Source organism: Nycticebus coucang, chromosome 16 (genome assembly GCF_027406575.1).
Source record: "Nycticebus coucang isolate mNycCou1 chromosome 16, mNycCou1.pri, whole genome shotgun sequence".
NCBI classification, from domain to species: Eukaryota; Metazoa; Chordata; class Mammalia; order Primates; family Lorisidae; genus Nycticebus; species Nycticebus coucang.
Genome location: NC_069795.1, coordinates 85698284 through 85724292, shown reverse-complemented (window position 1 = coordinate 85724292; position 26009 = coordinate 85698284). Strand labels below are relative to the sequence as shown.

The window sequence follows — 26009 nt, the reverse complement described above, 5'->3', positions numbered from 1 at the left end:
GAGAGTGAGACTGTGGAGAAGACAGGGTTTCGGGCACACACCATCGTGGCCTTCAAGGACGTGAAGCCCGGTCAGAAAAGGGGCAGCATCACACGTGTGTTCCCAGAGTCTTGCGAGGTCTCTGCACACAGTGCAGACATGCACCCTCATTTTCATGAACGAAAAGGATCATTGGAAGGTGCTGAGTGTCCCCTGCCTGAGGGTGTTCTGTCCCGGGACACTGGCTGACTCGCTGCTGGGGTTACGGGAATTCTGGCACAGAGGAGGCTGCACTATTTGGTTGTATGAGAATGAAACAAATGACCGGACGGCAAGAGGCTTTGGGGTCAGTGTGGCTTAAGAAGTGTGTGAGTCCATAAAAAGTTGGTGGGTATGGCGGGATGGGGCACCAGAAGGCCTGCCAAGTATTACATGTGTGACCTAGAAAAATATCCTTCTACCCCCATTTTCCTGATATGAGAATTAGACATGGTAATCATCGCCCTGCCTACTTGTCCTGTTTCTTAAATGACAACCGGGTTTGTAAACTATATACAGTCCAGACATGATAGGTTATTTCAGTTGTGTTCTTCTTTAGAGACTTATCCTGAATACAAAGAAAAAGGTGATGTAAGTGAAGAGCTCAGCCCAGGCCTGGTGTGTAGCTCCTGGTCAGCATGTGTCCTTGTGCCAAACCCTGCACCCTCCTCCCAGGACCGGATGGGCACTAACTTACCTTCAGTCTTGGAAAGCAGCTGGAGCTGGAACCTTGCTTAATAAGGATGGTTAAGGTGGAAATAGAATTGTGTGTTATTATTCTTTTTCACATCCATTTTTGCCTGAGGCAACATGAGGTGGCGGGAGGTAAATTTGGAGACCTGGGAAGCTCAAATCTTGAGATGCTCCCCAGAAGCTACCGTCTAGCCCGCTTGGCTTCTTGCTTTGTTTGGTTAGATAATCACACCTTCTGCTCCAGGCACGACAGACCCAGTGGGAGTCAGGAAGGAAATTATTTCCCTCTGTTGATACCAGTGTACAGTTGTTGACTGTAAGCAAGGGCTTTTGGTTGTAATATTTCCTCTTTGGTTCTCAGAAGTATCAGGTATTAGTCTCTGCCGGAAGCAAAGCACTGGTCACATTCGTTAGAGGTGAATGTCTTGGCTGGCTGCAATTACCCAGTCAGGTGGGTTCTGGGCACGTATGACCATTTTCTTAGCCAGATTTTGTTATTTCCTTTAAAAATTACAAGAGGACTTGTTGGGTTTGAGTCTCTGGGGACTCTGGCTCTTCCTTAATGCAGGGATGTCTTGTAGGAGATGTGTTTGTGCTCTGTCTTACACACACACACTAGATTAAAATAACCCAGGTCTGGGCATTTTATTAGTTGTCTATGTAACAAATTACCCCAAACGTAGCCCGTTAAATCAAGAAGCATTTACTATGTCACGGTTTCTGTAGGTCAGATATTTAGGAGCAGCTTTGATGGGTGCCTCAAGGTCTCTCGGGACATTGCAGCCCAGGCGATGCTAGACCTGCAGTCTCATCTGAAAGCTCATCTGAGGAAGACACGCTACCAAGTTCACTCACATAATTGTTGGCAGGATTCAGTTCCCTGCAGGTGGTTGGGCTGACGGCTTCAGTTTCTTGCCATGCTGTCCTTTCCAGAGGGCAGCTGGCTTCCCTCAGAGTAAGTGAGCAAGAGAAAGTGCCCAAGATGCAAGTCACTATGTTTTTATTACCTAATCCTGGAAGTGACACAGTATTCCCTCTGTCTCATTATCTTTACCAGCAGTGAGTTGCTAGACCCAGCCCACCCTAACGGAAAGGAACTGCACAGGGTATGAATACCAAGAGGTGGAGGGAGCGGGGCCCCTTGGGGGCTGCCTATTACAGATATCCCAAGTGACATGGCCATGCAAAGGGGGGAGTGAGGGTTACTTGCAGCTACTGAATAAACTCAGCACAGCTCTGGGAATCAATTTTATTTGAAGACTTTTGGGGAAAAATGCCATTTAAAACCCTTAATATAAGCGTGGATGTATCATAACCATAGAAGGCAAAGTTGGCATAGCTTTTCAGAGGAAAAACACAAGTTATTAATTATTGCTGAGCTGCCATGCCTCTATGTTTTTGTCCTCTTTAGCAGTTAGAGCTGCTTTGGTAGAAATGTCTCAAAGTTCTCATTTGAGAACTTTGCTCAAGGTGGTGACACCCTAGGAGTTGGAGAGGAGACAGACTCTTCTGGGGCCACACAGCCAGTGGGTGGTCAGGAGATGAACCATATGTAGGTAGTTCCCAGGGCTTTCTTTCCGTCACTGCTCACAGGCTGTGCTTCATAACGAGTCCATGCAACTCTGGGGCATGTTTTCTCTTCATTTTTCAACCTCTTTCCTGTCCCAGAAATAGATTATGGAAAATAGGTCAAAATTTGGAGACTTGGACCTTGATTTTGTCCTTTCAGTTAAATTTCAGGGATCTGCCTCTCCTTGCTGGGTCATGCTGGGTCCCGAAAAGTTGCATAAATTCAGTATTACTTGGCTCAGACAGTGTGTCTCTGCTGTCGTGAATAACATTTGTATTACGAAAAGAGAGCTGATACACAGCATCACCATGACAGTGACAGGACCAGACGCAAAGCCTCAGCCAGGACCTTCTGTCTGGCTGAAACTTCCTTTTCTAGGCATCCATCTCATGCTCCCACCAAAATTTTTAAAAATCAGACTTGGCAGTTTATTTTATAGAAAGTGACAGGTTCTCTTCACGTCCACCTTAACATTCCTAAAAAATTAATGGAAATGGGAGACTTGAAATTATGGTTGAGCTTCTTAGCAGCCCCACAGCCAAAATGAGGAAAGCCCAGCTTTGGTTACTGAAAACGTTCCTGGCCAGGATGTGAATACTTCTCCCCACTCCGTGGTCTCCTTCAACTCTCAGTGTTTTTTTTTTTTTAATACTTTTTTTTTGTTTTTAGAGTGATTCTTACCAATTATATTGTTTTTATTGCAACTACATAAAAGGAAATAAAGTTTTAGGTAGATGAAGGGACTACGGCCAAGCAGAATTTGAAGTAAGAGGTCTACCATATATTAGCTGCATAATCTTCTCAAGTCACTCAATCAGTTTTAAAACCTGTTTCCACATCTGAAAAAAAATGGGGCAAATAGTGTCTACCTGCATCTGTGTTCATAAAGCAGCAAGAGGTATCTGAAGCTCCTACTGAGTGCAGAACTTGGTAGGTAGTCGGTGTACCTTAGAATGTCAGTTTCTGACCTCCCTGATAGTCGGAAACTCTTTGCTGGAATTCAGCTTCCGTTTTCTTCTTTGTTAGACCACTGTCTCTACTGCCAACTCTCTTATGAGATTGGACCAGATCTGGAGCATTTGCATACTGGTCACCCCAGATTTTATGTGTCCTGAATGACTAATAGCTTTAACATTTATAATTTTGCTCAATGGCTCCCAAGACATAAATACAAACATCATAATATGCTCGTGTTTTCTGACATTTGGAAATACGATCGCTCTGGGAAAAAATATTTATAAACTGTGTTTCACAAGGGAGGCTTTTTGGGCATCATTACTTAGAAGTGGTGCTTTTCATGGTAGGACTCGTTCAGCCCAGAGGGCAGGTTCCACTCAGGTGCCGTCAGTGACCTCTCCCTCTGCAGATGGAAGTGGCTCTGGGGCCTGCTCCGCCCTGACCCCCTTTGGCTTTTCTTTGGACTTCTTCAGGATGACATCACCTCACTGTGTTTCAATGGCAATCGGCTTGAGTTATATCAGTTATTAAAAATGATCTAATATTTTGCCTTTAAATCTGGGGCCCTGGCTCATTCTATGATTAAGCTAGTGATTTATTTATAATACGGTACGAGACGGCTGCAGTCACTCTATGATGTAATCTAAGAATGACATGAAAACAAAATAGGCTTTTACATAATGAAAGTGTTCCTGTAATGCAGTTTATAGCAAGGCTTTTTTTTTCCTCCCATTGAGAATGAAGATATATCCTTTAGTTTTCCTTCCTTTTCTTTATCTTCTTTTGCCATTTATGAAACTTAAAGCCTTTAAGTTAATTTTTTGAAAAATCAGCATTTACAGCTCCACAAAGCCCCTGGTTTACTCTTTGAATCTTGTTGTTTTAGCTCCCTTCACCCCCTAGCCTCATTTGGGTGTAGTTGTTGCTCAGCCCCTACTATCCTGTTTCCCTGAAAATAAGACAGTCTTATTTTAAGGTGTGCTCCCAAAGACACGCTAGGTCTTATTTTCAGGGGACATCTTATCATTCCTGTAAGTAGGTCTTATTTTCGGAGGATGTCTTATTTTCGGGGAAACAGGGTAGCACTCAGCAGGCCTCACCATTTCTTTGCCTACGCTGTTTCTTCTGCTGGGAGTGTTTCCCTAACCTTGAATTTTCTTATGCTAAAGACAAATAAACTGCACTGGTTCCTACAGATAGTACCCTTCTGCCGGCCGGCTCACATACAACTTATCCTACAAACTTTCTGTGAAGCTTCTGTCCCTTCATCTGTACTTCTTAAAGAATTTTATATAATAACATTCCCTTACTGTAAGGACTACTCCCAGACCATCAGAGTTAGGTGGGGAGAAGTGACTTAAATGACTTAGGAGAATGGGATAGGGGACATTTGTAGTTCTACGTCTGCTCCTAACCTGGGCAAGTTGTGGCTTCTCTTTGAGGTTCTGTGTTTCTTATCTGAGGAATGAAAGGTTTGAATTTAATTTCACATGGCCCAAGGCTGTATTCAGGTGCTATACTGAGAAGGATTCTGAGGCTGCATCCTGACTGAGTTCGTGATCACTTAGCAATATCACCGTGACTGTGGGCTGGGAGGAAAGGTGGAGGTAGATAGGAGGTCTCTGCGCTGCTTTTGGTGATGGTGATTTTTTGTCTTGCTGTCCAGGTGCTTTGATTTACTGACTCTTAGGTGTCATGCCCACCCCATTCTCGGGGATAGGTTGGGTCAAAGCTACACATCCCCCTCTCTCATTCATCATGGAGGCAGGCTGTGGGAGCTGGGAAGCTGGAACAAGGATTCAAAGGTCCATGACTTATTGGAGACACTAGTCTCCTTAGATTCTGTATGTATTTGGGGTTGCGTGGAGTGAAGGGATAGCTTTCACCTCTATTTTCTTTGTTTTCATGGAGTTTTAATGTCCAAGCTATTCTAATGTATGTCAAATATGGCAAATCAAATTTAAGGTCAGAAAGGGGGGTGACCCTTCCAGGGTCTTAACTGGATTAGTCTTACCCATTGAATCGTTAGACTACATGTTCCCTTCCTGCCCACCTTGGACAAAGTGCTCAGCTCTCAGCGAAGAGCCAATTTGCCTGAGCAGGAGGTTAACTCAACAACCAGCTTGTGGAACAGTGGGAGAGACAGAGAAGGGAAAGGAAGAGGGCATTTAGGATAGTTGAAAGCACTGAAAATTAGAGGCCTGGAGGGATAAAGAGGGATCTGAAAATGCTTAATGTGAAGAAAAGAGAAATAGGATGGAGAAGAGAGCAGGGCAGGTGTTACTCTCCTAGGACTCTGCCCTGGAAGGAACACAGGTGGAGGAGTCTTTGTGACTTCGGAAAGACTTCTGGGAGTAGTGGATGGAAACAACAGAAAGATAACATGAGAAAGAACTTTTTAATATTAAGAGCAAACCACAAATGGAATGTGTTTTTCAGGAGCTCAAAGTTCTCCATCATTGCAGGTGTTTAGGGAGGAGCTGACACCTGTAGGTGTTTTGTGGAGGGAATAGGAAGCTGTACTCCATGACCTTCAGGTCCTCCCTGTCTTGAGAGTCTGCAGTTTTTTGAAGACATGTTTTGTGTGCATTCAAATAATTTTCATTTAAAAATGAAGGCTTTCTGAAGGAAAATGACTCTTCCTTTCTCCACTGTCCTGGCACACATAAATGCTAACTTATCTTGGGAAAGATAATCACTTAGCATTGACGAAGGAAAGGAGGCTGAGGATGTGTTAGTGTTTTTTGTACTGAATGTATTTTTGAGGATTGTTTCTTTGCTTCTTTTCAAGATTGTTCAAGAGAATTATGTTTCTTTAATTTCTTTTTTTTAATACACCAACCCCCCTCCCTCCTCCACTCTTCTTTTCCCCTCCACCCCTCCCCCCAACTTAAATTCACAATGTATTGAGTATATTGGAAACTTGCCTTTCCGTTCTTGTGATACTTTACTAAGAAGAATATGCTTCAACTCTATCCAGGTTAATACAAAAGATGTAAAGTCTCCACTTTTTTATGGCTGAATAGTATTCATATAAATATACACATATATATTTATGGCTAAATAGTCTTCCATGATATCTATATCTATATCTATATCTATCATAGTTTGTTAATCCGTTCCTGAGAAGATGGGCACATTTTGGTGGTGGTAAATTGAGCTGTGATGAACAGTCTAGTGCAAATGTCCTTTTAATAAAAATTTTTTTTTTCTTCTGGGTAGATGCCTAGTAATGAGATTCCCGGATCAAATGGAAGGTCTATTTTGAGTTCTTTGAGGATTCAGAGAATTATGTTTTTTTACACTTTTTCCAACTGCCCTCCCTCCCTATTGTCAGTGATTTGCTTTTTCTGCACTACCAGAGCACTTGCTTGTAAATCCAGCAGAGCATTCGTGCCATTTCCCTCTGCCAGATAAGCATATTTCCACAGCCTTCTTTCTACACTTTCTGGAGGAGATATATCCTGTCTTATTCCATATGAGGCCCTATGGTATCTAGTATAGTGGTTTGCAAATAATAATGATGATCCATTAACTTAACAAGTGTTTATCAAGCACCTATTCCAGGTGATAGGAGTAGAACAAATTATAAAAAAAAGACAGATGAATTAATGAGTAAATATATAATATTCAGATCGTGATCTATATTAAGAAGAAAAATAAAGCAGGTTAAGGAAAAAAAGGGTGAAGATGTTACAAATCTAAGTTCATTGGTCTGAGAAAGTGTTGCAAAGTGCTCTGGTAGTGCAGAAGTACCTAAGAGTGTACTTGAGTGGAGACCTGAGCAAAGTGAGGCGGCAAGTTGGAGTCATGGAGATTGGGGGCAGGAGGAAGAGTGTCTCAGACTGATCTAATGCAATTGCAAAGGCCCTGAGCTTGAAGCATGCTCAGTGCTCATCAGAGAATCAAGGAGGCCAGTGTGGCTGGAGTGAAGAGTGTAGGATAGGTCACACAAGCTAAAATAAAACAGCTGTCACAACAAACACAGGCATATCTCAGAGCTAGTGTGGGTGAGCTTCCAGACCACTTCAATAAAACAAATATAATAAAATGAGTCCCACAAATTTTTTGATTCCTAGCACACATAAATATTATCTATATATTATGCTGTTAAGTTATGCAGCAGCATTATGATAAAAACCAATGTACATACCTCAATTAAAAAATACTTTGTTTATTTAATTAATTAATTAAAAATTTTTTTTTTTGGTGGCAGAGTCTCACTTTGTTGCCCTCAGTAGAGTGCACTGGTGTCACAACTCACAGCAACCTCAAACTGTTGGGCTCAAGCCATCCTCTTGCCTCAGCTTCCTGAGTAGCTGGAACTACAGGCACGGGCTACAGTACCCGGCTAGTTTTCCTATTTTTGGTAGAGCCTGTCTACCAAAATAGGGTAGAGGGTCTCACTCTCACTCAGTCTGGTCTCAAATTCCTGAGTTCAAGCAGTCTACCTGCTTTGGCCTCTGAAAGTTCTGGGATTACAGGCGTGAGCCACTGCACCCAGCCCCCAAAAATACTTTATTGCTAAAAAATGCTAGCAGTCATCTGAGCCCTCAGTGAGTTGTGATTGTTTTACTGGCAGAGGGTCTTGCCTCAGTGTTGATGGCTGCTGGCTGATCAGTGTGGTAGCTGCTAAAGCTGAGTTGGCTGTGCCAAGACAACAATGAACTTTGCTGCATTGATGACTTTTCTTTTATGAAAGATTTCTCTGTTGCATGCCAGGCTATTTCATAGCGCTTTACCCATGGTAGAACGTCTCTGAAAATTGGAGTCAATCCTCTCAAAGCCTTTTACTGCTTTTCCACTAAGTTTAAGTAATATTCTAAATCCTTTGGTGCTATTTCAACAATGTTCCTAGCATTTTCACCAAGAGTCGATTTTATCTCAAGAGACCACTTTCTTCATTCATCCATTAAGAAGCAACTCCTCATCCTTTCAAATTTAAACATGTGATTCTAGTAATCCAGTCACATCTTCAGGCTCCATGTCTAATTGTCTTGCTATTTTTACCACATCTGCAGTTACTACTTCTACTGAAGTCTTGAACTCCTCAAAGTCATCCTTGAGGGTTAGAATCAACTTGTTCGAAACTTCTGTTAATGTTGATATTTTAATCTCCTCCCATGAATCAAAAATGTTCTTAATGGCATCTAGAATGGTGAACCCTTTTCAAAAGATTTTTAATTTATTTTGCTCACATCCATGTTTCTTAAATAATTAGTCTTGGAAATTGAAATTACTCCTTTATCTGTGGTCTACAAGATGGATGTTGCATTAGGAGGTGTGGAAACATTTATCCAGATAGAATAGGTGGAGCATAATTCTTTAAGGCCTTAGGATTTACAGAATGGTGAATGAGCATTGGCTTCTACCAAGATTTAGCCTGTCCTTTGAAGCTTTGAAGCCAGGCATTGACTCTTTTTTTTCTGGCTACGAAAGTCCCAGCTGGCATCTTCTCTTGGTGGAAGGCTGTTTTGTGTACATTGGAATTCTGTTGTTTAGTGTCTACCTTCATCAGTGATCTTAGCTAGATTTTCTGGATAACTCACTGCAGCTCCTCCATCAGTACTTGCTGCCTGACCTTGCACTTTTATGTTTTGGAGACATCTTCTTTCCTTCAACCTGCAGCTTTTCTCCTGCAGCTTCCTCACCTCTTTCAGCCACCAAAGAATTGAAAAACGTTAGAGCCTTGCTCTGGATTAGCCTTTGGCTTAGGAGAATGTTGTGGCTGGTGTCATCTATCTGAATCACTAAAACTCTCCTCCTATCAGTAATAATCTTGTTTTACTTTCCCATAATTTGTGTGTGCACTGGAGCAGCATTCTCAGTTTCCTTCTAGAAGTTTTCCTTTACATTCACAACTTTGCTGTATGGCACAAGAGCCCCAGCTTTTGGCCCGTCTCAGCTTTTGACACCCCATCCTCATTTCTAGCTTTTGATATAATGTGAGAGATGTGATACTCCTTCTTTCACTGGAACTCTTAGAGGCCCTTGTAGGATTATTAATTGGCTTAAATTCAATATTATAGTTTCTCATGAATAGGAAGCCTCAGGGAGAAAGACTGGAAATGGCCAGAGGAGCCATTAGAACACATTAGAGCCTTTATAGAATAAGTTTACCATCTTCTATGGGTGTGGTTTGTGGCACCCCAAAATGATTAGAGTAATCACATCAAAGATCACAGATCCCCTTAGTACACAGAGCACAAAAAGTCTCCATACATAGGGAAAATGGGAAATTGTAACTAAAGGTACCTATATCTGCAAAAGATTCATTATAAAATTTTACAAAATATATATATATTTTTTGTAGAGACAGAGTCTCACTTTACTGCCCTCGGTAGAGTGCCGTGGCGTCACTTGGCTCACAGCAACCTCCAGCTCTTGGGCTTATGCGATTCTCTGGCCTCAGCCTCCCAAGTACCTGGGACTACAGGCGCCCACCACAACACCCGTCTATTTTTTGTTGCAGTTTGGCTGGGGCTGGGTTTGAACCCACCACCCTTGGTATATGGGGCTGGCACCCTACTCACTGAGCCACAGGCGCTGCCCTACAAAATATTTTCTACGTGCTGGCCATAGACACAGGAAGTCCTCCTGTTCATGGTGAACACATTCCAAGATGTTTTTTGTTATGTAGCTTTTTCTGTGTACGGAGACTTTTGGAACACTTGGTAGATTGAAAAATAATGAAAAAGTTTGAATTATTGCAAGGACTGTTAAAAGGAAGATGTGAAGTGAACACCTGGTGTTGGGGGAACGGCAGCGAAGGACTTGCTTGACGTAGGATTGCCACGAAGCTTCCATTTGAAGAAAACACAGTATCTGTAAAGTGCAATAAAGTCAAGTGCAACCAAAGAGTTATGCCTGTATTTGGTAAGCACACAGTGAAGATGCTCAGGAAAAAGCATGCCTTTGTGATTTAAAGAATGCCCAGAACTCTAATGAAAGAATAACAACACATTTCCGTTTTTCGGCTTTACGACATAGGGCACTGTCTCACGAGCTGGGACGGTAGGTAGCAGTGGGCAGCTCGGAACAAGTCCACTTGTGAAGGGTCCTGGTTCCCTCCCACTTGTAGTCCTCAGTGGGGGAAGCCTCCCTATTGCGAGTCTCTGCTCTTGCAGCAGACACACCTGCAGGGGTGCAGATGGCCAATTGCATGCCTAATCACCCATTCAGGCACCCACTTATTTGTTTTCCACATGCAAATATGGGTTTTTTGCAGATGGATTTAATACAGTTGTTGCTTCCTCATTTTATTTAAAAGAAAACAAATAGTTAAGCATGTCAGTTGAGGGTAGTAAATAGAAACGTGAGTATTATGGTCTTGGCCGCTCGTGTCAACTACACGGCTGAAAGGGATCCCAGGCAAATCAGTCTTTCCTGTGCCTGATTTTAGTTTTACTTTATATCACCCTGTCTTACTATCATTATTGATTAACAAGTTTTACAGAGGAATATCAAGCTACTTTCCCTAAGTCATTTTCTCAGTGTTTGGCTCTGTTGTTTTAATTTCATCGTTTTTTTACTTTCTGAATGTGAGGTGGGCCCATTGTCCGCTAACGGGCGGTAGGGAGTCTCCAAAACCCATTGGCAGGTGGTTCCTGCAACTTCCTTAGCCTGGAAATAAACAAATAAACAAACACAAATTAGAACTATTTGCTTCCATTAATGCGCTATTAGTATTGATTGCGCAGCCTCATGCAAAAGTGACTTTGGTTCATCTGGGAGGCCATCGGTAAACACCAATACCAACCAACAGGAGTGCTTGGGTGGGTGTGATTGCTGATATTTCTAATGACATTTCAGAGCTCTAGAGCAGGATATCGAAATTGGTAGATACTTTGGAATTTATTTTGTCTTAAACGTCTCCCTTTACAGTTAGGGAAATGGAGGCCCAGAGAGGTTAGAATGACTTGTTCAAGGTCACAGAGAGCAGGAAAGAGAGACTGGACTCAAGCAGCTGGAACTCAGTGTTGCTGTTCCCCAGCCCATGGAGCTGGCAGCTGGCTACTTCATGGGGTGGGGCGATGGAGAGACTGCTGGACCCTGCGGGGATCTCATCTCAAGGTGGGGTTTGTGTGTAAATGGTGTCTGTGTGTCTTGCTTTTTCTTTCCTAAACTAATTGCAAAATCCTTTTGGTATCAAATTTGAGGTAAAGAAGTAGTGAGGGAGAACGTGGGTAGGAATTCCTTGCAGCTTGCTGGACAAAGGCGTTGACTGGATAAGCCTCAGAGTTTGGGGCAAGTCTGTGTGTATGTGGGGGTGGGAGGGGGGGAGGTGGAGATGAACACACTAAGAGGGAGAGGTCAGACCATAGGCACAGAATTTTTGAGCTAGAAGGAAGTTTAAAGCTTACTGGATCTGACTGCTTTAGTTTTGTAGACAAGGAAGCTGATGCACCCATCATAGTTGAGTGCTCTGCTCAAGATCATTCAACTTTGAGTAGTTAAGATTGGAATATGCTTGGATAAAAACTTTACTGGGAAAAGTACAATTAAAGTCATAAAATCCTAGTTAGCCAGAGAGGCAGCTGAGGTGAGATAAAGGATCTGCCTTCTTTGGGATTCCTCCCTCAGACGTGGTTGGGCACAGGTAGTGCAACCAGGACTGTGAGAGCTCAAGTGCAAGCCCAGGCTGTTCCTGTAGAGATGTGCAGACGCGTAGGCAGAGATCAGATACAGGCTGAGCTAATGCACCTCTCCTTGGCTACATTAAAAATAATCCTCTGAAAGATTTAGGTTTGGAGGTGAAGGCCAGTTAAGTAATGCTTTGTGGATCTTTTATGTGTCTTTAACATAGGATCCTCTTTGTTTCTGAATAGAAACCATTTAGATGTGATGAGAGATGTATGCAAAGTCCAAAGTGATATTTTTGGAGGTGACATGACAGCAAGAACATGTGTGTGTGAAATGGGCAAAGTTTTGTCAGGAAAATATTGAGAGAGGGGTTAATGTTTTGTGTAGTAGCTGTGAGAGTGACAGTGGTTGGGGGACAGCCTGGTGCCCTAGGAGTGCAGAGCCGTGGGTGTGGAGGGGACCCCATGCAGCTGAGTTCAGCCTGCCATGTCCATTACCCCTGTGGCCTCTTTGCAGCTGTTTGCCTGAAGGGCTGCTGATACTGTGTGGAGTGAAGCACATGCTTCTCTGCAGTGTGCGGCCAGGCCCAGACCCTGACAGCAGCCTCCTCCGTCCTGGTTGGTCCCTGCCGTAGGGATCTAAGAGGCTGCCTACTTATTCCCTGTGTATTTTCTTCCCCTTGAATTCCTCATGCACCTTTCCCTTTGGGAGAAAAAATGTCATCAGAATTGTGTGAAAATTCATTCATGTTGATTTGCTTGTATTTTGAAACTCATTTGTTTCTTATCCGCAGCTGATCCACTTTATGTGAGCTTATGACATATTTGAGTTCTCCTTATCCCTCTGGCACCTTATCTTCCCTTCCCTTCCCTTCTCTTCCCTTCCCTTCCCTCCCCTCCTCTCCCCTCCCCTCCCCTCGCCTTGCCTTCCCCAGAGACATTGGAATAAAAGACCTTTTTTTCCACATGCCTCCCCTCCCCTCTCCTCCTTTTCCTTTCATTCCCCTCCCTTCCCGCCTTCCTATCCTTTCCTTTCTTCTCTTTTCTTTTTACTTAAAAATAAAAGATACCCTCCTTTCCTCAGACCTCCAGCATTCTTATCTACATGGACAGCCTATTTTTGCAGAATCTTTAGAGAGTTATTGACTGTGTTATAACTACTGCTGTAGAAACAATTCAGATGATGGAATACCATTAATTTGCTTTTCTAGAAAGAATTTATTTTCTTTAATGCTATATTATTCTTGCTATATTTAATAATATAGCATTCTAAAAACAAGAAAAACATGCCAGTAGGTTTCTGGTTTCCATATAGGCATGTGGAAAAAAGGCCTTATTCCAATGACGTCTCTGCTCATTGGAAAACTTTGGACTGGTGGATTTCATGATTCTGACGTGGGACGTCCTCTTGAGTTACAGTGGGTGATGAGGTTCAGTCGCAGGGTACAGGATACACTTTTTTTAGTGCTATTGGATGTTAAGGAGACTTACCATCCTTGGAATTAAGACAGATCATTGTTTCCAATTGGATAATGTTTAAGGAATCCACCAAATTCCTAAATATATGGAGGACATACGAGGGTCAGCCTTAACATGGGTTTGTGCATGGCTGGTGGCCAATGGCTAACTTGGTTCTTTCTACTGGATTTGTTCAACAAATGCCTTACTTGTAGCCATAGGCCTGCTTCTTATCCTCTTCATGCCCAATACCTTTTTGGTGGTGTCTTTATTTGTTTCTTCTTGCATTCTGTATGGTATTGTAGAGAAAGAACTAAACAAAACTGCAGAACACATACTGAGTAGGAGGGCAGGAGAGCTGAGCCCTGACCCCAGTTCTGCCACGGCTACCTGTGAACTATTTGCAAGCATTTTTATTTATTTGGCAAATTACTTTTGCAAATCAAATACTGGAGACACAAAATGTATAAGACACTTTTTTTTTTGAGGCGTGGCGTGCAGTAGCACAGTCTTAGCTTACTGTAAACCTCAAACTTCTTGGCTCAAGTAATCCACCCCACTTAGCCTTCCGAAAAGCTGAGACTATAGGCATGCACCACCATGCTCTTTTTTCATTTTGTTTTTGAGAGATGGAGTTTTATTATATAGCCTACGCTGGTCTTGGGCTCCTGGCCTGAAGTGGTCCTTTTACTGTGACCTCCGTAAGTGCTGGGATTATAAGTATGAGCCATCATGCCCAACCAAGACCTGGTTCTTACACTCACTGCTCATAATAAGGGTTAGAGAGCTAAGAACGCAAATAGTCCATGCAGTCACTTCTCTTTTCTGGGTCTTCATTTTACATTTGGGGGAGTCAGAACTGGGCTAGATCATGGCCAAGGTCCTTTCTGATGCTAACATGTGATCATTCATATAAAGTTCACTACACATTCAATATTCATGTATCTAACTAGAAATAAGTTTGAGCATTATTATTAATGAAAAAATGAAAACAAGGGCTGATGTTTTTAGAGAAGGAACAGATGGCGCCTTTGTTTAGAAATTGAGTATAAAGGAGAGAGGGGGAAAAAAAGATACTTGCCATATTGTTTAGGCCCCCAATGTGAGTAACTTTAAAATGCCAAAACAATCTTGTTAGGAAAGTCCCATAGATTCAAAATAGTTCCTACACTGATCAAACTATAATTAATACAGCAACAACAACAAAAAATGACAGTAAGAAAAATACTAAGAAATGCCGCGGTGACAACTGACAAAAACTAACAGAAACTTCCATTTTTGCATCAGCTCTACAAACTTAATCTTTTCTGTCTTCAGGAGTTAAGCCACACTGTGGGACAAATTAATGAGAACTGATTTAAAACTGTGTCTCTTCCTAAAGTTTCCCCACACCCCCTAAGTTATTTTAGATTCTCATGACTCAGAAAGGAAATCTTAAGGATTCACAAGAAATCTGTGCTTTTCTCCCACCTTTGCTGTTGGGTACTGACAGGAAAATGGCTGTGATTTGGGGCAATTTAATTAGAGAGCAAACCTCCAGGGACTTGGCGTGGTGCTGCAGAAGGCAGGATCTGGGAAGGGCCTCTGAGGAGCTTGCGTGAAGACTTGTGAATTGGTTTCTTTTCCTCTCTTCGTGTCTTAATTTCTTATGATCTGTCTCTACAATACACAGTTAATTAATGTTACCCTTTTGGCATGATCCTTGGCCTCCTGAGTTTATTGCTCTTGAGTCTGCAAAAATGTGGGCTGTGGGAATGAGGCCATAGGCCACCAAGCTGGCTGCCTGGATCCTTTGTTCAGGGGCTGTGTTACCTGTGGTGTGACAGTACAGGGTGACCTTAGTCTCTCCAGGCCTCAGTTTCTTCACTGAGGACACTAACTGGAATATTCATTCTGATATTCAGTTCAGATCAGGTTCACCTGGAGGAAGGCTGAGAATGGCTTGTAATTTGGGCGTGATTAAAAGCAAACATGGCTGCTCAAGACAGCAGTACAAAGGAGCTCACACTGTGGACGTGGGACCTCTGTCACACTGCCTGCGCCTCTTGCTGAGGTGGGGACCTCTTGTCACACTGCCTGCGCCTCTTGCTGAGGTGGGGACCTCTGTAACACTGTCTGCGCCTCTTGCTGAGGTGGGGACCTCTGTAACACTGTCTGCGCCTCTTGCTGAGGTGGGGACCTTTGTCACACTGCGCCTCTTGCTGATGGGGACCTCTGTCACACTGTCTGCGCCTCTTGCTGAGGTGGGGACCTCTGTAACACTGTCTGCGCCTCTTACTGAGGTGGGGACCTCTGTAACACTGTCTGCGCCTCTTACTGTGGTGGGGACCTCTGTAACACTGTCTGCGCCTCTTACTGTGGTGGGGACCTCTGTAACACTGTCTGCGCCTCTTACTGAGGTGGGGACCTCTGTAACACTGTCTGCGCCTCTTGCTGAGGTGGGGACCTCTGTAACACTGTCTGCGCCTCTTGCTGAGGTGGGGACCTCTGTAACACTGTCTGCGCCTCTTGCTGAGGTGGGGACCTCTGTCACACTGCGCCTCTTGCTGATGGGGACCTCTGTCACACTGTCTGCGCCTCTTGCTGAGGTGGGGACCTCTGTCACACTGTCTGCGCCTCTTGCTGAGGTGGGGACCTCTGTCACACTGCGCCTCTTGCTGATGGGGACCTCTGTCACACTGTCTGCGCCTCTTGCTGAGGTGGGGACCTCTGTAACACTGTCTGCGCCTCTTACTGAGGTGGGGACCTCTGTAACACTGTCTGCGCCTCTTGCTGAGGTGGGGACCTCTGTCACACTGCGCCTCTTGCTGATGGGGACCTCTGTCACACTGTCTGCGCCTCTTGCTGAGGTGGGGACCTCTGTAACACTGTCTGCGCCTCTTACTGAGGTGGGGACCTCTGTAACACTGTCTGCGCCTCTTACTGAGGTGGGGACCTCTGTAACACTGCCTCTTGCTGTGGTGGGGATCTCTGTCACACTGTCTGCGCCTCTTACTGAGGTGGGGACCTCTGTCACACTGTCTGCGCCTCTTACTGTGGTGGGGACCTCTGTAACACTGTCTGCGCCTCTTACTGAGGTGGGGACCTCTGTCACACTGTCTGCGCCTCTTGCTGAGGTGGGGACCTCTGTCACACTGTCTGCGCCTCTTGCTGATGGGGACCTCTGTCACACTGTCTGCGCCTCTTACTGTGGTGGGGACCTCTGTCACACTGTCTGCGCCTCTTACTGTGGTGGGGAACTCTGTAACACTGTCTGCGCCTCTTGCTGAGGTGGGGATCTCTGTAACACTGTCTGCGCCTCTTGCTGAGGTGGGGACCTCTGTAACACTGTCTGCGCCTCTTGCTGAGGTGGGGACCTCTGTAACACTGTCTGCGCCTCTTGCTGAGGTGGGGACCTCTGTAACACTGTCTGCGCCTCTTGCTGAGGTGGGGACCTCTGTCACACTGTCTGCGCCTCTTGCTGAGGTGGGGACCTCTGTAACACTGTCTGCGCCTCTTGCTGAGGTGGGGACCTCTGTAACACTGTCTGCGCCTCTTGCTGAGGTGGGGACCTCTGTCACACTGTCTGCGCCTCTTGCTGAGGTGGGGACCTCTGTCACACTGTCTGCGCCTCTTGCTGAGGTGGGGATCTCTGTAACACTGTCTGCGCCTCTTGCTGAGGTGGGGATCTCTGTAACACTGTCTGCGCCTCTTGCTGAGGTGGGGACCTCTGTAACACTGTCTGCGCCTCTTGCTGAGGTGGGGACCTCTGTAACACTGTCTGCGCCTCTTGCTGAGGTGGGGACCTCTGTCACACTGTCTGCGCCTCTTGCTGAGGTGGGGACCTCTGTCACACTGTCTGCGCCTCTTGCTGAGGTGGGGATCTCTGTAACACTGTCTGCGCCTCTTGCTGAGGTGGGGATCTCTGTAACACTGTCTGCGCCTCTTGCTGAGGTGGGGACCTCTGTAACACTGTCTGCGCCTCTTGCTGAGGTGGGGACCTCTGTCACACTGTCTGCGCCTCTTGCTGAGGTGGGGATCTCTGTAACACTGTCTGCGCCTCTTGCTGAGGTGGGGATCTCTGTAACACTGTCTGCGCCTCTTGCTGAGGTGGGGATCTCTGTAACACTGTCTGCGCCTCTTGCTGAGGTGGGGACCTCTGTCACACTGTCTGCGCCTCTTGCTGAGGTGGGGACCTCTGTAACACTGTCTGCGCCTCTTGCTGAGGTGGGGATCTCTGTAACACTGTCTGCGCCTCTTGCTGAGGTGGGGACCTCTGTAACACTGTCTGCGCCTCTTACTGTGGTGGGGATCTCTGTCACACTGTCTGCGCCTCTTGCTGAGGTGGGGACCTCTGTCACACTGTCTGCGCCTCTTACTGTGGTGGGGATCTCTGTAACACTGTCTGCGCCTCTTGCTGAGGTGGGGACCTCTGTAACACTGTCTGCGCCTCTTACTGAGGTGGGGATCTCTGTAACACTGTCTGCGCCTCTTGCTGAGGTGGGGACCTCTGTAACACTGTCTGCGCCTCTTGCTGAGCTGTTTCTAGTCAGTGACACAGCTGGGGGCTGTAAGCCCATTCCCAGACATAGAAGAGCAGAGGGGAAGGGGCCTGGGGACAGTCACTTGTCTAGGGCTCTGGTTGAGTTCTAGGTTCTAGTTCTACTTCTGCTCATAACTGTGTTAGACCTTGGAATACCTACCTCTAAGATTTCTTTCTGATCTGATTCACTTGTTCATCAAAGCAATTGGAAGACCCCCAAGGCCAACCCTTTGCTCAGCATCCTCCCAGGGAACTCTCTCACTGTATGTCCACTTGTCTCTATTAAGCCCTTACTTCGTTCTCCCAAATTGTAATGATTTGTTGCAGAGGTGCTGCTTCTATGTCATCTGATAACCCATCCTCCCTCCTTTGATTAAACTACTCTTTTAAACCACCTGTCCTGCTCATTTCTGAAGCCCGGGACATGTACATTTGCATCTGGCACATGGTAGGTTTTTAATAAGTGTCAGCAGAATGAATAGTGGTGATGTGAGTTCCTTGAGGGTACAGACCGTGTCTAATGTGTCTCTGACCTCCTCAGAATGTCCCCCCGCCCCAGGGCTTTGAATGCAGGATGGGATGGATTCCTGTTGAACTGTTGAAGAGCAGTGGGCATGGATTTGCAGAGGGAAGCAAGTCATGTGTCTTGTTTAGCTCCGTCACATTCGATGTCTTTGAAGAACCGGGCTGACAATAGTCACAGAGCCTTATGGGTCTGCACTGAGCGTCATGGAATAGGAGTAGACTGTTCCTCCTCGGGTCACATCTGGGCTCCCTTGGCTGCTGCAGCAGTGACAACTTGGTCTCTCATCCTTGGCCTGTTGCTAGTGATTTCTGTCTTCTTCTTTCCGGTCATCGTTCAAGGCTTGCATTAGGGTAAATTGGTTGCATGATTCTGCCTCAGCTGATTTTAAACAGTTTGTGGGCAGGGATACTGTTTTATGGTTCTGCTCCCCATGGGCCCTGGCGGAGCCATTCACGGAGAAAGTGCTCAGTGAATGTTTGCTGACCTAAATTTCAGCCCACTCGCTTTGTTCTCCCTCTGCCTTTCGGTCTCCTCGCAGAAGCCAGCCTGTATAATAATGCCACCCATACGATAAAGACCACACCGTCAACTTAATAAAATGGCAAAGCATGCTCACTTCTTTTACTCCCACATTTTTTCTTTTTAGATCAAAATAACTTTGCATTTGGGTGTGCCCTCCAATAATGACAAATATCCTGCTACTGCTTTGTTTTTTGGCCCACAACTTCTTCTCGTTTTGTTAGGAAGATGAAAAGATTTTAATTTCTTGACTGATTGTTGAACTATACTTTCAAAGCTTTTAACTTTATTTCTTGGCTGATACCATAAAATAATGTGCAATGATATGAAGATTTTCTCATAGAGAAATGACTAATAATATTCCTTAGATACACTATCTGCTTCTTAATTATTTTGCTATCTTAGACACTCAAAAAAAAAAATCTCTGTTCCTTTATCTAAAGATGAGGTTATCATATAAGACACTCTCTATAACTTTTCTTTTCCTTAACATTAAATCCGTGGTACCTGAGGATTTAGGGAACAGACAGAGATGTATCTGGCTGTCTATTTCATTTTTCTGCCCTTTAAGTGGAATGATTACCTGTAAACCCCTGTAATTATTGGCCTCAATAACTTCAGGAAGCAGACAACCTGCAATTTATTTCAGTTTTTTTGGTGATTACCATCTTCTGCCCCTTACTCCCAAGCTCAGTGTTTTTTTATTTAATTATAGGGAATTCTTTCCTCTCCATAAAGATATGCCAATTGTATTTTATTTCTCTTATCTGAAATCTCTGCTGACTTTCCACGTCTTCCTGATTTAAGTAGTTTAAATAGGGCATGCGATCTTAAATATTCTTTCCAATTCCTACATTTGCTACTGAGGAACAAATTTTTCCCTGGAAAAGGATAAAATCCTGGAAGTCCCTCAGAGGTCAGGGGCCTCAGATGTACCCTGTTTGTCCCAGTATCTGATGTTGGCAAGATACAAAATAGGACTCGGATACTTACTTAACAGAATCAACTGAATTCTTTAATTCCTCACAGAATTATTCTTTGTAATAGGAAAATGAAGGCTTAGTTGCACCACACAGCTCACTCAGTTACTAATCCATTAAGTGACTTAATAATTTATTGACATCTGAGGCTTTTCTTTCCTTCTGTTGCCTCAGACCACAGCCTCCTTTCCTAGAGATTGGTGAACAAAGTCCTGGAGAGAGGACTCGAGTTGTCTCAAGACCCAAATGAACTGGAAAGAAACTCAATTCAGCCTCTACTTAAAGGCTTGCCACGTGAGTGTGGAGACCCGAATATACAAAACTCAAATCCCTTGAGTCTTCTGATCCTCACTTGACCCATCTATGAAATGGGGTAATGAGATCTTTTCTGTAGGAAGGTAGGGTGCTGCCCAGACAACCTTTGGGAAACTCTCCTTACCCAAGTACAACCCATACCCTGGGATCTGTGAATCTGTGAGCAGCACAACCCACACCTAAATGCCAGTTGTCAGGTACTTTGAGAAAAAAAGGTTGAGACTATTTTTAGGGCCTTCCTCTGTTTATAGACTAGTTTATAGGACAGCCAATACCTTTGGAAAGATAAATAATAGTTTTATATACTGTTTAAGGAAGTTGATAAAACTAACATGCACATACGCAAAGTACTGTAAAACTTATTATTTTTTTTATAGATTGGTAAAATTGATGTGTTATTTTTCCCATTTTACATTTTTTTTACGTTTCAGATTAATATGAGGATACATATGATTAGATCATATTGTTTGCAGCCATTTTATTTTTGTAGAAATTGAGTAAGGATGAGAAATAAAATGATGATATCAATGTTAATCACAGGACAAGGCCAAGTAGCAGTGACTTAGAAGCTTTTCCTAGGGATTGCAAAAGATTTTAAAATCTTCTAGTCTGATGGTTTGCAAACTTGGCCATATATCAAAATCTTCAGAGGAATTTTAAAAAACTGCTTGGCCCCTAAAATGCTCATCTGAATCACAATGTCTGCGGGTGGGACCTGGGTTTCAGTTTTATTTTGAAGCTCCCCAAGGTTTAGCGCCCGTGATCTATTCTTGATTTTGGATACCTTTTTTTGATAGCATCTTGGTTGACATCTTTCCAGGTGGGCTGCACTGTCACCTCACCATCATCCAAGTGAACATTACCAGATGTTCAAGAAATGCACTCAGAAAAGGCATAAGATAAAATAAACGTTGGGCAAAGAAAGAAAAGGGTTAACATTTTTTAAACTGGCGTGTGCTTTCTTTTTATGCTTCTAAGAAAGTTTAAAAATGACAGCAAGGAATATATTTCATTGCTTAATTGTTCAAGTTCTTTTAAAAGTATGTGCCATAAAATACCATTTAAGATAACTGACCTTTATATTTTAATGCTTTTTGGAAGGGAATAATATCTGGTATTCAGATGCCGTATAACTTTTAATTATATATATATATATATATATATATTTTTTTTTTTTTTAGTGAGCAGAGACTGTTTTGGAATCAGAGGGCTGAGGGTTTTGCTGCCTTCCCAGATATTTTACCTGTTTCCGTTTAAAAATCAAGTTCCATTGAGTTGATGTTTCTTGACCTCATAATGTCTAACCTTCATATCCTTTTCTTTCTTTCCTCTCCAAACTTATCCAACAAGGAGACTTCAAGGCCTGACTCATTAATTTTTCCTTCTACTGGGACATTGAGGTGCATGGTGACTTAATCTGTATTTTGATAAGGAAGAAATCTCTCTTCCCCCAACCCCAACCCATTTGGTAATCTTTAACCCCAAAGGCCATTGCTAATAGATTTTTAAAAATTGATGGATATAGCTCATCTTCCAACTCTAAACTCGTACTTCCTAGAAGGGAAATAGTACTCAGGTTGCAACTATAGTGAACTGGAATTTCAGAAGCTTGAGTTGACCTGCAAATCTTGTAATTGTACCTCTAGTTATATAGCCACTGTGGTCCTGGACATGTGAGGCATCATCTGCCCCCAAGAGTTTTAGAAGAAATTATACGATCCTTTTCTATATTAAGAAATTCAAATAAACAATTTTTTATGTATAGCTCTGAAATATCTATATTTTATATGCATTTAAACATGTAAATATTACATGGAATGGAATAGTTTGGGCTTAATTTATTATTTTCAAATCCTATTATAAATACAGCTAATCCTCAGTTACATTTTTCCCCCTCCTCTTTCTTAATGGTTATTTTTTTTCTTCAGCTTATTATTGTAAATGATTTCAAATTTATAAAATAGTTGCAAAATAAGCATAGTCCAAGTCATACCCATATACTTTTATCCAGATTTCGTTCATTGTCAATATTATATCTTCCTAGCTTTATTATCTTTCCCCTTTGTCTCCCGTCTATGTATGTACACACACACACACACACATTATAAATATTTAATGTTTTTCTGAAGTATTTGAGAGTTGCATACATTATGGCTCCCTACCCCTTAATACAGAGCATATTTCCTGCGAATAAGGATAATCTCCTTTTTTCATTTTCACCATCTGGTTATCAACTTCACTACCTTTAACACTGATTCTTCCTTACTTTAATCTCCAGCCTGTCCTTCTCCTCTGTCGAGTGGCCCAGGTATGTCCTTGGCCACTTGACAGAGGCCCTTCAGTGCAGTCCAGCCTAGGATCAGGTAGGACATTTAGTTGTCATATGTCTCTTTAGTCTCCTGGAACATTTCCACAGCCTTTCTTTACATTTTATGGCAGTGACACTTTTGTGGAGTACGCTGCCCCTACCCCTCTGAAAATAGAACGTTCTCATTTTGGATGACTCGATTGTTTCTTCGTGTAAATAGGTAGGCACCCCTATTATGTCACACGGCTGGTGTGTGTCCTCCTCTGGAGGCTCATGATGTTCATCTGCCTCTCACTAGTGATGGTAATTTGATTACTTGGTCCAAGTGTTGTCCAGTTTCTCCGCTGTAGAGTAGTTTTTTTTTCATTACATTCAGCAGACCACAGGGAGATACTTTACTTTGCTCCTCATGAAAATGTCCCTCTGAATTCATGCCTGAACAAGTCCTTAGAATGATGGCAGCAAAATTAGGATTTTGCCTCTTCATCATCTCCTTTGTGTTTATCATTCGGCATTCTGCCTTCTGCTCCACTGGGGGAACCCGTCCTTTCTCTCCCTTCTTCCCTAGCCTTCTCTTCCTTTCTCCTTCTATTTGAGCTTATAGACTTTCAGATCTCTGTTTTGATCTTTCATCATTTATTCCTGCTATATAATTATTTTGGTCCTCAAATTGTCCCCAGATTTAGCTAGTGGGAGGCCCTTCAAGCTGGCTCATGTGTCCTTGGGACATGCCCACCTCCCCCCCCCATCATTTTTCTTGTTTTTGTTAGCACTTATTTTTTATATGCATTTATATACATAAATATTACATGGAATGAAATAGATTTGGCTTAATTTATTAATTATTTTCAAATCCTGTTAGAAAATAGAGCTAATTCTCCATTACTATTTTTTTCTTCCTTTTTCTTAGTGGTTATTTTTTTTCCTTTAACTTCTTATTAAGTTAATACTAATCAAGTTATTATTATTATTATTGGATTTTGGAAGCATGTTAGTATTTGCTGGAATATCTGTTGAAATAAAAAAGATGTTTGATTTCATTTTGTATTCTCTCTGTCCTAGCCCTAAAATCCACCATTTCTTCACTATGTCCTCATCCTTTCTCAGTGGAGAATGGTATTAGAAACCACACTCTGAGTTTTAGACGTGCTTATTGCTGCTGTGGTGTCTTCTCTCTCAGCCCTCTCAATGGCCAGAATCAGGAAATTTTACTATAAAACATATATATTTTATGTATCAGTGTACATACACACACAGGGTGCCAAACAAACGTGTAAACATTTTAACCAAGGAAGAAACCGTACTAAAATTGTAATAATATATACTGGTAACAAATGATGAATACAAGTCACATGGACGACCTTTTGCAATTTCAGAAGTGAAACTGACTAGAGTATTACAAATTTAACATATTTTTTCTCTTTCTTAAAATAGGTATACATTTTTTGGCACCCTTTGTACATAACATCCCTACATGTACACATAACTGTAAGTATATGGATGCACACACATATGTGTATACACAAGTAATAGTAATTGTCCACATATTATTTAGTACACAAAACAAACCTAAGAGTTCAAGAAACAAAAAAAAGAGTTCAAGATTTTTTTCATGGTACTGCTCCCTCAATTCTAACCCTGCTTAACACTGGGGGTATATTGTGAAACACATTTCAGGAATTACCTGGATTAGTTTTTTTTTTCGCTTTTTATGTCTTTCCTCTACCTTCCAATGTCATTTTGTTGTTTATTTGAAATATAAGATTGGGCTCATTTGCCTCAGTTTGTTTTCAGTTTTAGTCTCCCTCTTTCTCTCCTGGTTGGTGTAATTTTATTTTTTGAATATGTAGAATATTAATATGCTTTCGGAATCCTGTCTACTCAAAGGAGCCCTGCTCTCTCCAGTATTTCTTCCAGCCTGTTATTCCCTGTATATCTTTTTGGTAACCAACCCCATTGTGTTGTTTTGTGCCTTCCTTTTTTTTTTTAATAAGACATAGTCTCACTGTGTCTCTCTGGGTAGAGTCCTACCATCATAACTCACAGCAGCCTTGAAATCTTGGGCTCAAGTGATCCTCTGCCTCAGCTCGAGTAGCTGCGCCTACAGGTGCCTGCCGTTGTGCCCTGTTAGTTTCTCTATTTTTAGTAGAGACAGAGGCTCCTTCTTGCTCAGGCTGTTCCCAAATGCCTGAGCACAGGGGAGCCACCTGCCTCAACCTCCCAGAGTGCTGGGATTACAGGCGTGAGCCTGCGTGCCCAGCTTGTGCTTTACTTAAAAATTTTTTTTTCTTAAAGCCAGAAAGGCTATGTTAACCTGTGTGATGAAAATATTTCAAATTGTATATAAAACCAGTGCATGATACCTTATGATTGCATTAATGTACACAGCTATGATTTAATAAAAAATAAAATAAAATAAATTTTTTTTCTTTCCTTTTCTTTCTCCACTACTCTCCCACCTGATCTTCTTTTCTCCTTCCCTCCTTTTTTCCCTCTGTCCTTTCCTCCCTGCCCTCCTCCCCTTCTCTCAACCAATCTCCTATGCTTGGATGATAGGGTTTCTTGCTATGAATAATATTATGCATATGTATTTTTATGTCATTAGAGGTATACATTCAGGATATATTTCTAGAAGTGGGAATATTGGGCCAAGAACAGATGTTTTGTTAGGGTTTTTTGCTGCCAAATTCTTCTCCATGGAAATGTCCCACCATCTCTCAATCACAGAGTGTCTGTAAAGGTTATGAAGGGTGAGAAATGGCATCTCAGTATAGTATTTGTACATTATTATGAATGAAGTTTGACATCTTTTTATCTGTTTAAAGTATATGTTTATTAGTTTTATGTGTTCCATTTTTTGTGAATTGTCTGTTCATGTCTTTTGCCCATTTTTTCCTATTGGATTTTTGTTCTTTTTTTCTTAATTAAAAAAGTCTTTGGGGCGGCGCCTGTGGCTCAGTGAGTAGGGCGCCGGCCCCATATACCGAGGGTGGCGGGTTCAAACCCAGCCCCGGCCAAACTGCAACCAAAAAATAGCCGGGCGTTGTGGCGGGCGCCTGTAGTCTCAGCTGCTCGGGAAGCTGAGGCAAGAGAATCGCGTAAGCCCAAGACTTAGAGATTGCTGTGAGCCGTGTGACGCCACGGCACTTTACCAAGGGCGGTACAGTGAGACTCTGTCTCTACAAAAAAATAAAAAATAAATTAAAAAAAAAAAAAAGTCTTTGGACTCTAAGTCCATTAGCCGTTAATCTATGAATATTGAAATATTATAAATGAATAATGAAATATCATAAATATTTCACTCGATTTGTTAATTTGTCTTTTGACTTTGATTACAGTGTTTTTCTCCATTTTTATCGCATAATATTTTTATCTTTGTTTATCCAAATTTAAGAATAACTTCTGTTGTTGCCTTAGCCTTTGCTCATAGTAGAAAGCATTTCTTAGCACCTGTGTTCACTCGTGTTACCTTCCAGTACGTGTATAGTGTTACTTTTCAAATTCAGATCTCTGATTCATTTGCAGTTTATTCTTGTTTATGATGTGATGAATTTGACCTTT

General features: G+C 42.7%; 1 protein-coding gene across 10 annotated transcripts in view; it reads left to right on the top strand.

Annotated features, from left to right (window-relative positions):
* Window positions 1–26009, top strand: part of LPP (LIM domain containing preferred translocation partner in lipoma) — a 730287-nt gene that overhangs the window by 66217 nt on the left and 638061 nt on the right. The window contains exon 1 of one of the 10 annotated variants that reach the window (XM_053564335.1): window positions 20101–20119. The exons of the other annotated variants lie outside the window; for them this stretch is intronic. The gene's annotated coding sequence lies outside the window, so the exon portion shown is untranslated. Of the gene's footprint in view, window positions 1–20100; window positions 20120–26009 lie in introns of those variants that run through there. 10 annotated transcript variants of the gene reach the window in all.